The sequence below is a fragment of the Triticum urartu genome, chromosome 7A (assembly GCF_056163025.1).
Source record: "Triticum urartu cultivar PI428250 chromosome 7A, HENAU_Tu73, whole genome shotgun sequence".
Classification (NCBI taxonomy): Eukaryota; Viridiplantae; Streptophyta; class Magnoliopsida; order Poales; family Poaceae; genus Triticum; species Triticum urartu.
This window is the reverse complement of record NC_141879.1, coordinates 512,873,153-512,888,073: the sequence shown is the minus strand read 5'-3', so window position 1 is coordinate 512,888,073 and position 14,921 is coordinate 512,873,153.

The following is a 14,921-nucleotide window of genomic DNA, read 5'->3' as shown; positions in this document are numbered from 1 at the left end:
TTTGAAAATCTTAAATTTTCATTGTTGCGCGCGTAATATTTTGTTGGATTTTTACGTAATACAAATTTATATTTAATATGGCTAGAAATTTTGGGATAAAAATATTTCAGAGCCCATCAAAATGTGGGAAATTTTATTGAATTGTGTCTTCAACGGTTGGTTGAAATTATTAATCATTGTCCTAGCTAGAAAATGGGTTGTACTTTTAACAAACTGTAAATGGGCTGTTGTAAATTCCATTAGAATTCCAAAATGGGTTGTACATTCTTACAAAACGCAAATGGGCTATAAGTTCTCTGCCACACACTTGTGGGCCTACTAAGTGACGCGTCCCCTAAAAAAATAAGTTGACGCGTATGCAAGGCTTTGCCAACTTATTATAGTCAACACACGGTTCTAGCAGCAGTGGCCGCTGGATGTCTATCCAACGAATGTCGTGCTTCTTCTTCAATCTCGAATATTCTTAGCTTCGGCAGCCCAAAAAATGATTCCTCCCCCTGACATCTGGGGCGCACCGTTTCGGAGGCTGACCTGTGGGCCTACTAAGTTGGAGCGTACCAAGGGCTTTGTCAACTTAGTCAATAATAAACGTTTCTAGCTTCAGTGACCGTACGATGTCCATCCAACGGCCGTAGTGCTTCTTCAACCTCTGGTCTTCTTGGTCTAGCCGCCCAAAGCAGCGCCGGTCGTGCCGCCTGCTCCTGCCTCCCATGGCCGGCTGTGCTGCCGCGGAGGCCTCACCGCCCCCATACTACTCCCACCGCTGGCCAGGCCATCCCTCCACTCACCCAGACCCCTTGTTATTCTGCGGCAACGGCAGCCTCACACCACAGCCGAACCAGTGAACCCTCGTACTCCTCTCCGTGCGGGCTTCCACTGCTGCATCTTCCCCGGCTCCGCATCGTCCCCTTCCTAGGCCTCACAGTCGTCCAGACCACCGCCCTGGTGCTCTCGGCGCGGCGTGGTCAACATGGTCAACGACCGACTTCCATCGGAAGAGTACTGTACGTGGAGAGGCTGACAGCTGGGTCCAGGCGGCAGCAAGGAAGTGCCTCCTTACAGTAGGGACCCACCGGACGGGCCACCTTATTTCGCGAAAAAACGTTTCCCCCCTGACTGCTCGGACCCACCGGACGGGCCAGCGTATTTTGTGAAAAAAACGTTCCCCCCGCTGGCAGCTCGGACCCACCAGAAGTGCCTCCTTATTACGCACAAAAAATGAATAATCCCCCTGTTAGCTGGGACCCACCATGGTGGGAGGCTGACTTGTGGGCCTACTAAGTTGACTGGGACGGGGGCATTTGTCAACTTTAGTCAATATGAACGATTCTAGCTCTAGTGACCATACAATGTCCATCCAACGGCTATAGTGCTTCTTCAACCTCTGATCTTCTTGCTCTAGCCGCCCAAAGCAGCGTCGGTCGTGCCGCATGCTCCTACCTCCCGTGGCCGGCTGTGCTGCAGCGGAGGCCTCACCGCCCCTACTATTCCCACCGCTGGCCAGGCCCTGCAGCGACGGCAGCCTCACACCACAGCCGAACCAATGAACCCTCGTACTCCTCTCCGCGCGGGCTTCCACTGCCGCGTCTTCCCTGGCTCCCCGTCATCCCCTTCCTAGGCCTCGCCGTCGTCCACCGCCCTGGTGTTCTCGGCGCGGCGTGGTCAACATGGTCAAGGAACGACTTCCATCGGACATGGACTGTACATGGAGAGGCTGACAGCTGGGTCCACGGCCGCAGGAAGGAAGTGCCTCCTTATTACGTGCAAAATAATTATTCCTCCACCTGACAGCAGGGACCCACCGGACGGGCCACCGTATTTCGCGAAAAAAACGTTTCCCCCCTGACTACTAGGACCCACCAGCTACACCTTCACACGCAAGGAAGTGCGTCCGGGCAAAAAAACGATTCGCCCCCTGACTGCTGGGACCCACCAGCTACATCTTCGCACGCAAGGAAGTGCCTGACAGTCGGGGCCCACCTGGTCGAAGCGTACGTAGCGTTGTCATTCTGGTCATGAACGTGTACGTACATATATACTAGTCGATGTAGAGACGTGCAAGTGTCGTAGTAGAGGCGCGCACGTAGCATGTACACGTACGTACAGCGGTCAGGGTGCAAGAAAGAAAATACGGCCACGTATGCGTACATACGGGCGGGGTCTCGAACGCCTACTCGCGCATACGTACGGCGAGGGCTCGTGTACATGGCTGGGTCGGAACGGAGAAACAGCATCGTCGTCGTGTTCATGGGGAGGCAACGGAATGCGTCGTGTTCATGGGGAGGCAACGGAATGCGTCGTGTTCATCGGGAGGGCTTGGACGGAACAGGCGATGGAAACGAGGCCTGGCGTATATCAGAACGGAGGAAACGGCCTTGTGTTTGACCGACCACGTCCGAAACGGGATCCTGTTCATCGGGAGGGGTGTGGCGTACCGAAAAATGGAGGAAACGGACCTCCTATGGTCGAAACGGGGGTCCTGTTGATCAGGAGGGGTGTGGCATAGCAGAAAACGGAGGAAACGGAGCTCCTGCGGTCGAAATGGGGGTCCTGTTGATCGGGAGGGGTGTGGCGTACCGCAAAACGGAGGAAACTGACTTGTGTTGGAGCGCTACGGTCGAAATGGGGGTCCTATTCATCGAGAGGGGTGTGTCGTACTGCAAAACAGGACTCCACGGGATACTGTTCATCTCCACCGTCGACCTCCTCCAGCCTCCACGGGCTCCTGTTCATCCAGCCTCCACGTGCTCCTGTTCATCCAGCCTCCACCGCGCGCTGCTCCACCGGCTACTATTCAACCACCCCTCCACCATCTACTGTTCATCCAGCCCTCCACACCATGGGGTCCTGTTCAACCACCCCTCCACCATCTACTGTTCATCCAGCCCTCCACACCCTGGGGTCCTGTTCATCCACCCCTCCACGGGCACCCCTCCACCGTCTACTGTTCATCGAGCCTCCACCACACCACGGAGTCCTGTTCATCCAGAGGCAACGCCACCACTCACTGTTCATCCAAACCCCTCCACAACGCTCACCGTTCATCCCACCGATCGGCTTCAGTTAGCAGCAGTAGCGAATGAATCGCTCGATCGGGTTCAGTTAACAGCCATCGATCGATCGCTCGGGTTCAGTAACACGTAGCCTGCAGTGCAATCGCTCGGGTTCAGTTAGAGCCCAACGCCTCGCTCGGGTTCAGTTAGAGCCAACGCCTCGCACACACGCGCGTACGTGTACGAGAGAAACGCGCATCGCTCGGCCCCGGACCTCCCACCATAACCGGTAACTCCCCGAAATTTTCCTCCCCCTCGCTTCTACCACGGTTTTTTCCGTCATGGACGGCCCAAAGAATGTCATGCAGCTGCTTCTCTGGCCCGCCCAGTACGAAAAGCCCAGTTTCTGTCATGATTTTTTGTCATAGAAGTAGGAGCCCACCACATCTATGATGATACCGGGTTTTGTCACAATTATCGTCATAGAAGTGTCATATGTATGACAGAAAAAAATTTCGTTCAGCCCAAAATGTCACGGATGTGTCTTTTTTGTAGTGTTGATGTTGCTATGACTTCGCTATGCTTAATGCTTATCAGTAGGGCCTGAGTGCCATGATTTCAGATCTGAACCTATTATGTTTTCATGAATATATGTGAGTTCTTGATCCTATTTTGCAAGTCAATAGTCACCTACAATGTGTTATGATCCAGTAACCCCGAAGTGACAATAATCGGGACCACTCCCGGTGATGACCGTAGTTTGAGGAGTTCATGTATTCACTAAGTGTTAATGCTTTGGTCCGGTACTCTATTAAAAGGAGGCCTTAATATCCCTTAGTTTCCAATAGGACCCCGCTGCCATGGGAGGGTAGGACAAAAGATGCCATGCAAGTTCTTTTCCCTAAACACGTATGACTATATTCGGAATACATGCCTACATTACATTGATGAACTGGACCTAGTTCTGTGTCACCCTATGTTATAACTGTTGCATGAGGAATCGCATCCAACATAATTATCCATCACTGATCCAATGCCTACGAGCTTTTCACATATTGATCTTTGCTTAGTTACTTTACCGTTGCCATTGTTACAATTACTACAAAACCAATACTATTACTTTTTCCACCATTACCGTTACTTCCATATTACTTTGCTACTAAATACTTTGCTGCAGATATTAAGTCTTTTAGGTGCGTTTAAATTGACAACTTAACTATTAATACTTGAGAATATTCTTTGGCTCCCCTTGTGTCGAATCAATAAATTTGGGTTGAATACTCTACCCTCTAAAACTATTGCGATCCCCTATACTTGTGGGTTATCAAGACTATTTTCTGGCGCCGTTGCTAGGGGGGCATAGCTCTATTCTTTGAGTCACTTGGGATTTATATCTGTTGATCACTATGAAGAACTTGAAAGATGAAAGAACCAAGATTTTTCTCTCAACTACAAGGGGAGGCAAGGAACTTCCATCTAGCTCCGCACTTGATTCACCTTCTGTTTTGAGTAAACTTGCGACACCTACTCCTGCTATTCATTCTGATATGTCGCATGTTATTGATGATGCCACTTCTGCTATGCATGATGCTTATGATCAAAATACTTCTATGCTTGATAGACTTTCTTGATGAACAACTTGCTAGGGCTAGAGAGAATGAAATCATTGAAACTGATAATATTGATGAAAGTGATGATGAAGATTCCCCCCTAGATATGAATTGCCTGTTGTGCCTGTGGGTTATGTTATGGATGAAGAAACTACTAGAGACTTTTTAGCTTGCAATGATAGATATGATCTTAAGAAACTATTAGCTAAGCTGAAAGAAAAATCCTTGAATGCTAGAATGAAACATGACCCTACTTTTGCTACTTCACCTATTTGTATCTCTGATAAGGATTATGATTTCTCTGTCGATCCTGAGTTAATTACTTTGGTTGAATCTGATCCTTTTTATGGCTATGAATCTAAAACTGTTGTGACACATCTTATTAAATTAAATGATATAGCCACCCTATTCACTAATGATGAGAAAACTCGCTATTACTTTATCCTTAAGTTATTTCCGTTCTAATTAAAGGGTGATGCTAAAACATGGTTTAATTCTCTTGATCCTGGTTGTGAGCATAGTCCCCAGAATATTATTTATTACTTCTCTGCTAAATACTTCCCCGCTCATAAGAAACAAGCTGCCTTAAGGGAAATATATAATTTTGTGCAAATTGAAGAAGAGAGTCTCCCACAAGCTTGGGGGAGGCTTCTCCGATTACTTAATGCTTTGCCTAATCATCCTCTCAAGAAAAATGAAAAACTTGATATCTTTAATAATGGACTAATCGATGCTTCTAGAGACCACCTGGATAGTTGTGCTGGTTGTGTTTTCAGGGAAAGAACTGTTGATCATGTTGAATTGCTATTGAATAATATGTTGAGTAATGAAAATGATTAGACACTTCCTGAACCAACTCCAAAGCCAACTCCAAAGAAAAGGGGTATTCTATTTTTCAGTCCTGAAGATATGCAAGAGGCAAAGAAATCTATGAAAGAAAAAGGTATTAAAGCTGAAGATGTTAAGAATTTACCACCTATTGAAGAAATACATGGTCTTGATAACCCGACACAGGTAGTAAAGGTAAATTCTCACTATAGATTTGATGAAGGTGGTATTCCTCGTAATAAGTCTGCTAGCCAATGCTTAGATGAGTTTGATAATTTTATTGTTAAGCAAGAAAACTTCAATGCTTCTGTTGGTAGACAATTGAAACGTAATGCTTATATGATTGAACACTTGAGTGATTATATGTCTAGAGTTAAATGTAAACTTAAAATTATTAGTAAACATGCTTCTATGGTTACCACTCAAGTAGAACAAGTGCTTAAAGCTCAGAATGATTTGCTCAATGAATTAAATAATAAGAAAAATGATAATGTTCTTAGAGTTGTGACTAGAGGGGGTAAACTGAATCAGGAACCTTTGTATCCTGAGGGCCACCGTAAGAGAATTGAGCAAGATTCTCAGAGAACTAATGTTGATTCACCTAGTTCTTCTAAGAAGAAGAAAAAGAAAAATGATAGGAATTTGCATGCTTCTAGTGAACCTGTTGTTGACACACCTAAGAATCCCAATGATATTTCTATTTGTGATGTTGAAACACAAGCTGGTAATGAATATGAATCTAGTGATAATGTTAATGATGATGTTCATGTTGATGCTCAACCTAGCAATAACAATGATGTAGAGATTGAACCTGCTGTTGATCTTGATAACCCACAATCAAAGAATCAATGTTATGATAAGAGAGACTTTGTTGCTAGGAAGCATGGTAAAGAAAGAGAACCATGGCTTCAGAAACCCATGCCTTTTCCTCCTAAACCATCCAAGAAAAAGTATGATGAGGATTTTGAGCGCTTTGCTGTAATGATTAGACCTATCTTTTTGCGTATGTGTTTGACTGATATGCTTAAAATGAATCCTTATACTAAGTGTAACACCCCGGATGTAACTTTCGCAATTTGTACTCAAACTCTTGCCGTTTCTGGCGTTAAGTTATTTTATTTTCCTCGGGTTCGGGTCTTCGTCTCCGTGTGTCGTTGTCATTGTCATGCATCTCTTATCATGTCATCATGTGCATTGCATTTGCATACGTGTTCGTCTCATGCATTCGAGCATTTTCCCCGTTGTCTGTTTTGCATTCCGGTGCTTCGTTCTCCTCCGGTGGTCATTTCTAGCTTTCTTTCATGTGTGAGGATTAAACATTTCCGGATTGGACCGAGACTTGCCAAGCGGACTTGGCTAACTACCGGTAGGCCGCCTGTCAAGTTTCGTATCATTTGGACTTCGTTTGATACTCCAACGGTTAACCGAGGGACCGAAAAGGCCTCGTGTGTGTTGCAGCCCAACACCCCTCCATTTTGGCCCCAAACCCACCTAAACCCTCTCCATCATCTAGATCGTGCGATCACGATCGCGTGGCCGAAAACCGCACCTCATTTGGACTCTCCTAGCTCCCTCTATGCCTATTTAAAGACCCCTCCGAATCCGGATCTTCTTCTCCCCCCGAAACCCTAAAATTCTACCCGCGCCGGCCGGACACGTCCGCCCCGACCGGACGCATCGCCGCTGCCGCCCGCAGCCAGTGGCGTGGCGCCACGTGGCGCGCCGCCGCCCGCACCCGCACCGGCCCGCTCGGCCCGGGGAGAACCCCCGCGGGCCCGACGCCGGCCGCCGCCTCCTCCGCAACCCCGCCGCCGTCCTCCTCCAGCCCGGCCGTCCGAGCCACCGCCCGCCGCGCTCGCCGGCCCCGCCGCCTCCGCCGCCTTGCCCGCCGCGCCGCCAGAAAGCCTAGCCGCCGCCGTCGCGCGCCATCGCCGCCGCCTCCCCGCCGGCGCGCGCACGCCGCCCGCCGCCGCACCGCCTCCCGCGCCTCTCTCCAGCCATCGCGGCCCGCAGCTCCGGCGAGAGCCCCGGTGGTCCTCGATCTGCGTGCCCCGATCCAGATCCGGTGAACAATAAACCCTAGATCCGGAGGTTGTTTTTCTTCTAAGTCTCAGAAATTCCAGATCCAAGTGCTCTTGTTCATAGCCTCGTAACTTTGCATCCGTAGCTCCGATTCATGCATATAGCATATCAAAATGTTCATCTCAGAGAGTACATCATTTCATTCCATTGCATCATTTTCATTTGAGTTCATCTTGATGCCCGAAATGCTGTTAGAAGAGGGCTACTTGAGATAATTGTCAAATCTGCTACTCCATTTAGCTTTTTGTCATTTTTGCCATGATTATTGTGTGCATGATATACCCTGATGCTCTACATATGTTTTGTTAAGGGTTTTTTTCATCTTTCCAGAGGTGCAACCCATGTATTTTTGTGATGTGTGTGGTGACTAGCACAAGCTTGCAAAGTGGTGCACTTAGTAATTCTGATTTCAGGGACTTAGCAATTCCACTAAGTCCTTGATCTGTTTATCTCATATGCTCATATGTTCATGTTGTTTCATAGTGATCCTTGCCTCTTTTGAGGATGATCAGTAAGGATGTTTTGTTAATCTTGTAGTGCTCTATCCATCCATGTCTTTGTTTGCAATTATGGAGCACCCTAGCTTGAGTCAATCGAGCTCTACTTTTGCTACTTTGTGAATTTGGGCAGATTGTCAACTTGTTTGCAATTTTGCCAATGATGTTGTAGTTGATCCGTGCATGCTATGCTATTGTTCTTGCCATGTCTAGCTTGTATTTTGTGTGTTCTTGATAGATGCATGCTTAGCTTATCATTACTTGCACCGTAGTGAGTGCATCGAGCTCGTAAACATGCCTACTTGAGTTATGTTTCAGCATGCTCCAGTTTTCACTAAGTCTGTGATCTGATTATGTTTTTGCTATGTTCACATGCTTGCAATTGTATTTTCTTGTCCTTTTTGGCTCAAGGTCACTAAGGGACTTTTCTTAAGCTCTTTGAGTAGATGCATGCATGCTTTACTTTGCCATGTTCAGGTCCTGTAGCATGTAGTTTTGTTGCTCCGAAGAGTGCTACCTGATCTGAAATTCCAGACAAGTGTTAATTTCACTAAGTCTGAGATCTGTTTACCATATGCATTTTTGCCATGCTTGTTTGAACCTGTTAATGGATGAATTGGCCGTAGCTCAGTGCTAGACTTTTGTTAAGCATCTTGAATGCATCCCTGCCATGTATTTTGTTGTCATGTTTGGGTGCTGTAGCATGTTCATCTCATTGTATTTAGTTGGCTACTTGCTGCAAATCGCAGACCAGTGTCATATTTGAATCGCTTGCCATTTCCAAACCGTAACTCCGATTCCGGCGTTCTTTATATCGTTTTCAAGCGACTTCATCTCATCTTTCCAGTGGCACGCTTGGATTTCCAAGTTGAGTCCGGGTTCTTGCATTTCCTGTCATGTCTTGCATATGCATCCCGCATCGCATCCCGCATAGCATATCATCTTTGCATCATATTGTTTGAGTCTTGCACGTGGTTGATTGTATCCTTGTTGCTTGTTCGTCTTGTTTGGGTAGAGCCGGGAGACGAGTTCGCTTGGGAGGAGCCTGTTGAGTTTGCTTTCGAGGATCCAGTCTACTCTGACAACTGTGCAGGCAAGATGATCGTACCCTCGAAATCACTACTATCTTTGCTATGCTAGTTTGCTCGCTCTTTTGCTATGCCAATGCTATGATGCCTATCACTTGCTTTCAAGCCTCCCAAATTGCCATGTAAACCTCTAACCCACCATGTCCTAGCAAACCGTTGATTGGCTATGTTACCGCTTTGCTCAGCCCCTCTTATAGCGTTGCTAGTTGCAGGTGAAGATTGAAGGCTGTTCCTTGTTGGAACATTTATTTACTTGTTGGGATATCATTATATTATCTTGTTATCTTAATGCATCTATATACTTGGTAAAGGGTGGAAGGTTCGGCCTCTCGCCTAGTGTTTTGTTCCACTCTTGCCGCCCTAGTTTCCGTCATATCGGTGTTATGTTTCCCGGATTTTGCGTTCCTTACGCGGTTGGGTTATAATGGGAACCCCTTGATATTTCGCCTTGATTAAAGCTTTTCCAGCAATACCCAACCTTGGTTTTACCATTTGCCACCTAGCCTCTTTTCCCTTGGGTTTCCGGAGCCCGAGGGTCATCTTATTTTAACCCCCCCTCCCCGGGCCAGTGCTCCTCTGAGTGTTGGTCCGAACCGAGTAGACTGCGGGGCCACCTCGGGGCAACTTGAGGGTTGGTTTTACTCGTAGGATGCCTCATCTGAGTGTGCCCTGAGAACGAGGTATGTGCAGCTCCTATCGGGATTTGTCGGCACATTCGGGCGGTGTTGATGGTCTTGTTTTAACCTGTCGAAGTGTCTTGAAGAACCGAGATACCGAGTCTGATCGGAACGTCTTGGGAGGAGGTCTATTCCTTCATTGACCGTGAGAGATTGTCATGGGCTAAGTTGGGACTCCCCTGCAGGGATTTGAACTTTCGAAAGCTGTGCCCGCGGTTATGGGCGGATGGGAATTTGTTAATGTCCTGTTGTAGATAACTTGAACCTTAACTTAATTAGAATGAATCAACTGAGTGTGTTACCGTGATGGCCTCTTCTCGGCGGAGTCTGGGAAGTGGACACGGTGTTGGAATAATGCTTGCGCAGGTTGCTCTCTAGTTTCTCGCTCGCGCTTTGCCTCCTCTTCTCGCTCTCTTTTGCGAATAAGTTAGCCACCATATACGCTAGTCGCTTGCTGCAGCTCCACCTATACTTACCTTGCCTTACCTATAAGATTAAATAGTCTTGATCGTGAGGGTGCGAGATTGCTGAGTCCCTGTGGCTCACAGATTACTATTACACCAGATGCAAGGCCTGATGATTCCGCTCCAGGAGACGTGTTTGAGCTCAAGTGGGAGTTCGACGAGGACTCTCAACGTTACTATGTTTCCTTTCCCGATGATCAGTAGTGGTGCCCAGTTGGGGGTGATCGGGACCGTGTCGCTTGTTGGGTTATCTTTTATTTTGGCGCCGTAGTCGGGCCATGAGTGTTTGGTTGATGTAATGTTATTTATATACTTGACTGACGTGGCGAGTGTAAGCCAACTATGTTATCTCCCCTTTTATTATCCATATTACATGGGATGTTGTGAAGATTGCCTAACTTGCGACATATGCCTTCAATGCGATTATGCCTCTAAGTCGTGCCTCGACACGTGGGAGATATAGTCGCATCGAGGGTGTTACAAGTTGGTAATCAGAGCCTTCCCCTACCTTAGGAGCCCCATTGCTTGATCGTTTTTAGCAGCCGAGTTGTGTCTAGAAAAAATGTTTTGAGTCATTTAGGAATTATATATCAGAGAGTTTAGGAATTCTTTTTACTTCCCAGTCTCCTCATCGCTCTGGTAAGGCATCCTGACGTAGAGTTTTGACCCTTCTCTTCTCAAATTTCACTAAAAAAATTTAGGATCACGCGGGTATCTTGGAATCGTTTCGATGGTTTTATGATGAGAACATTGTCTTGGTGCCTCCTGTCAGGGGTTTTGTGGAAGTGTCCCGGGGAGTTGAGCTCTGAGGTGTTGTCATCATAATTTTATCGTTGCAGTTCTGGAATACCTGAGTTTAGTACGCCGACATCGAAAATCTCTTTTATGCAGTTCGTTGGTGAGATAACCTCGACGCCACCCAGTACTGGGGCGGGAGTTCGGGAGTATCGCCATAACTTGTATAACGGATGCTTTTCGAAGGTTGAGGTAGATGGTTTCCGAAGGTTTCTTGGTTATGTGTTGAAGGATGGATACAGCTGGATGCAGGATTTGCTAGATTTGGGTGAGATATTATGCTTCCCCTGTATCCCCAACACCTGATTGCATAACCGGAAAGGTTCAGGAGTTTCATAGGTGGGAATTCTATTAGCTCTAGTTCTTCTTCCACGGATATTGGTTTGAGATTGGGATTTCTTACCGATTATTCGTTCTTGATCCGTACCTTGTTGATTTATTTCTCTACCGTAATTCTAAGTGGCTTCTCAATTATGGATATGTGACCATTTCAAAAGGAATACATTCGTTCGTTTTGTTCGGATGTGAAGACTATATGTTGCAATTTTCATTCCGTTGGATTCAGCTTCAATATTTTTCTACCGATGTGCTAATGGACGTCAACCTCTTCAGGATGGCTCCTCCAACGCGCACGACACCGAATACTAATCCGCCACCACCTCCGGAGGCATGGCAAGCTATGATGGCCGCAACCAATGCAAACACACAATTGATCATGCAAATTCTTCAACAGCGCAATCAAGGCAACCAAGGGAATCAAGGCAACAATCAGAATCACTTTGCTTCACTCAACCAGTTCCTTGCTAACGGGACAAATACTTTAAGCAATTGTGTTGAAGCAACCGATGCTGACGATTGGCTTGTGGATCTGTGCAAGCATTTCGAGTGCAGTAACGTCAGGCCTGAGGACTTTGTTAAGTTCGCTTCCTTCCAACTCAAAGATCAAGCTGCAGAATGGTTCCGGCAGTACAAGGACTCCAGAGGTGGACGTGTTATCACTTGGGATGATTTCCGTCGAGATTTCAGGGCTCATCATATTCCCCAGAGCGTGGCTGAAAGCAAGCGTGAGGAATTCCGCAACCTGAAGCAAGGCTCTTTGTCTGTCTATGACTACAACAAGTTGTTCCAAAAGCTCGCCCGCTTTGCCAAGCAGGACGTCCCTGATGAGAAGAGCATGATAAATCAGTTCAGGGGTGGTCTCAGAGAAGAAATTCAGCTAGCTCTTGTTCTCTTTGAGCCCTTGAGATACGATGAGTTCTACAACATGGCGTTGAAGCAAGAGGCTGCTCAGTTGAGGTGTGATGCTTCCAAGAAGCGAGTCAGAGATGTTACTCCTTCTTCCTCTACTCTAGTGGCCAAGCAGCAGAAGTATTGGCTTCCTCCTCCTCCGTTCCGTCAGCTGTATCAGCAGAAGAGCAAAGGTGGCAGTGGTTCTTACCACCCACCCAACCCTGGCTTTCAGAACAAGACTTCGTCTCAAGCTCCAAGATCGAGTGCTCCGTATCACCGAACGCTTTCAGAGGTCACGTGCAACAAGTGGCAACAGAAGGGTCACTATGCCAACAAGTGTTTCAACCAGAGGCATCTTCCTCCTCCTCCTGTCAGATCAGCAGGTATAGCTGTGGTCAAGCATAACCCCAAGCACGCCAAGGTTAACTTGATGAATGCAGCCTAGGCAGAGGACTCATCAGATGTCATCATGGGTAACCTTCCTGTTAATGATGTTCCTGTAAAAGTTCTTTTTGACACTGGTGCATCGCATTCCTTTTTGTCATGCCCTTTTGCATCGAAGCACAATGTTGATACTGAGATCATGCCCAAAGGCATGCAAGTTGTTTCTCCCGGCAAGCTTTTGACTTCTAGTTTGGTTGCTCCCGATATCTCTATCACATTGGGTGACTAAAAGTTTCTCTCTTCTCCGGTGATTCTTGGTAACTCGGATATTGATCTTATTCTCAGAATGGATTGGCTTTCTAAGCACAAGGCTCAGCTTGATTGTGCAGCCAGGCAGATTCAATTGACTCATTCGTCTGAGGATGTAATTGTCTTTGCCGCTCGTGATGATACCATCCGTCTGTTTTCTCTCAATGAGAAGGGTGAACTGGATGCCATCTCGCAAATTCCAGTTGTTTGCGAATATCAAGACGTCTTTCCAGAAGAGCTTCCAGGAATGCCTCAGCACCGGCCAGTTGAAATCGTTATTGATCTTGAGCCTGGCACGGAACCTGTGTGCAAACGTCCTTACAAGCTTGGACCTGAAGAGTAGAAGGAGCTAAAGAAGCAACTCGATATTCAAGATAAAATGGGTCTCATCCGGCCTAGTTCTTCTCCATGGGGTTGTGGTGTTCTTTTTGTGAAGAAGAAGGATGGAACGGACCGACTTTGTGTTGATTACCGTCCATTGAACAAGAAGACTATCAAGAACAAATACCCACTTCCCAACATCAATGAGCTGTTCGAGCAACTCAAAGGTGCCCAAGTATTCTCCAAGCTTGATCTCCGTATGGGTTATCATCAGATTCGAATCCGTGAGCAAGATATTCCCAAGACGGCTTTCAGGACAAGCTTTGGTTCATATGAATACACTGTCATGTCTTTTGGCCTCGTCAACGCTCCTCCGACTTTCTCTCGCATGATGAACTTCATCTTCAACGCCTACACCAATGACTTTGTTTTGGTCTATCTCGACGACATTCTGGTTTTCTCCAAGAACAAGGAAGATCATGCCAAGCACTTGCGTTTGGTTCTCGATAAGCTCAGGGAACATCAGTTCTATGCCAAGTTCTCCAAGTGTGAATTTTGGCTCGATGAGGTTCTTTATCTTGGTCATATCATCTCTGCCAAGGGCATTGCCGTGAATCCTGAGAAGGTGTCTGCAATTGTGTATTGGGAACCCCCTCAGAACGTGAAGCAACTCCGTAGCTTCCTCGGTCTCGCAAGCTATTGCCGAAGATTCGTTGAAAACTTTTCTAAGATCGCGAAGCCTCTCTCTAATCTTCTCCAGAAGCACGTCAAGTACATTTGGTCTCCGGAGTGTGACATTGCTTTCAACACTTTGAAAGAGAAATTGATCACCGCTCCAGTTCTGACTCCGCCTGATGAATCCAAGCCGTACGAGGTCTTTTGTGATGCCTCTCTCCAAGGTCTTGGCGCAGTATTGATGCAAGAGAAGAAAGTTGCTGCTTATACCTCTCGCCAGTTGAAGCCCAATGAGAAGAACTACCCCACTCATGATCTCGAGTTGGCGGCAGTTGTGCATGCTCTTTTGACTTGGAGACATCTTCTATTGGGAAGAAAAGTGGACATTTTCACTAACCACAAGAGTCTCAAGTACATCTTCACTCAGCCTAATCTCAACCTCAGGCAAACTCGATGGGTCGAAATGATTCAAGAGTATAATCCGAGTACCGAGTATACTCCAGGGAAGGCCAATGTGATTGCTGACGCATTGAGCAGGAAAGCTTATTGCAACAGTCTGATTCTTAAGCCTTATCAACCCGAGATTTGTGAAGCTTTCCGCAAACTTAATCTGCAAATTGTTCCTCAAGGTTTCCTCGCCAACCTTCTAGTCTCTCCTACCTTAGAAGACCAGATTCGCCAAGCTCAGCTTCTTGATGCTATGGTGAAAAAGGTGAAGATTGGGATTGCCAAGAGTCAACCCAAATACAAGTGCTACCGCCTTGATGACAAGGATACTCTCTTCTTCGAGGATCGTATTGTTGTACCCAAAGGTGACCTCCGTAAAGTGATCTTGAACGAGGCTCACAGTTCTCTCCTCTCCATCCACCCTGGGAGCACGAAGATGTATCAGGACCTCAAGCAGGCTTATTGGTGGACTCGAATGAAGCGCGAGATTGCTCAATTCGTGAATGAATGTGATGTCTGCA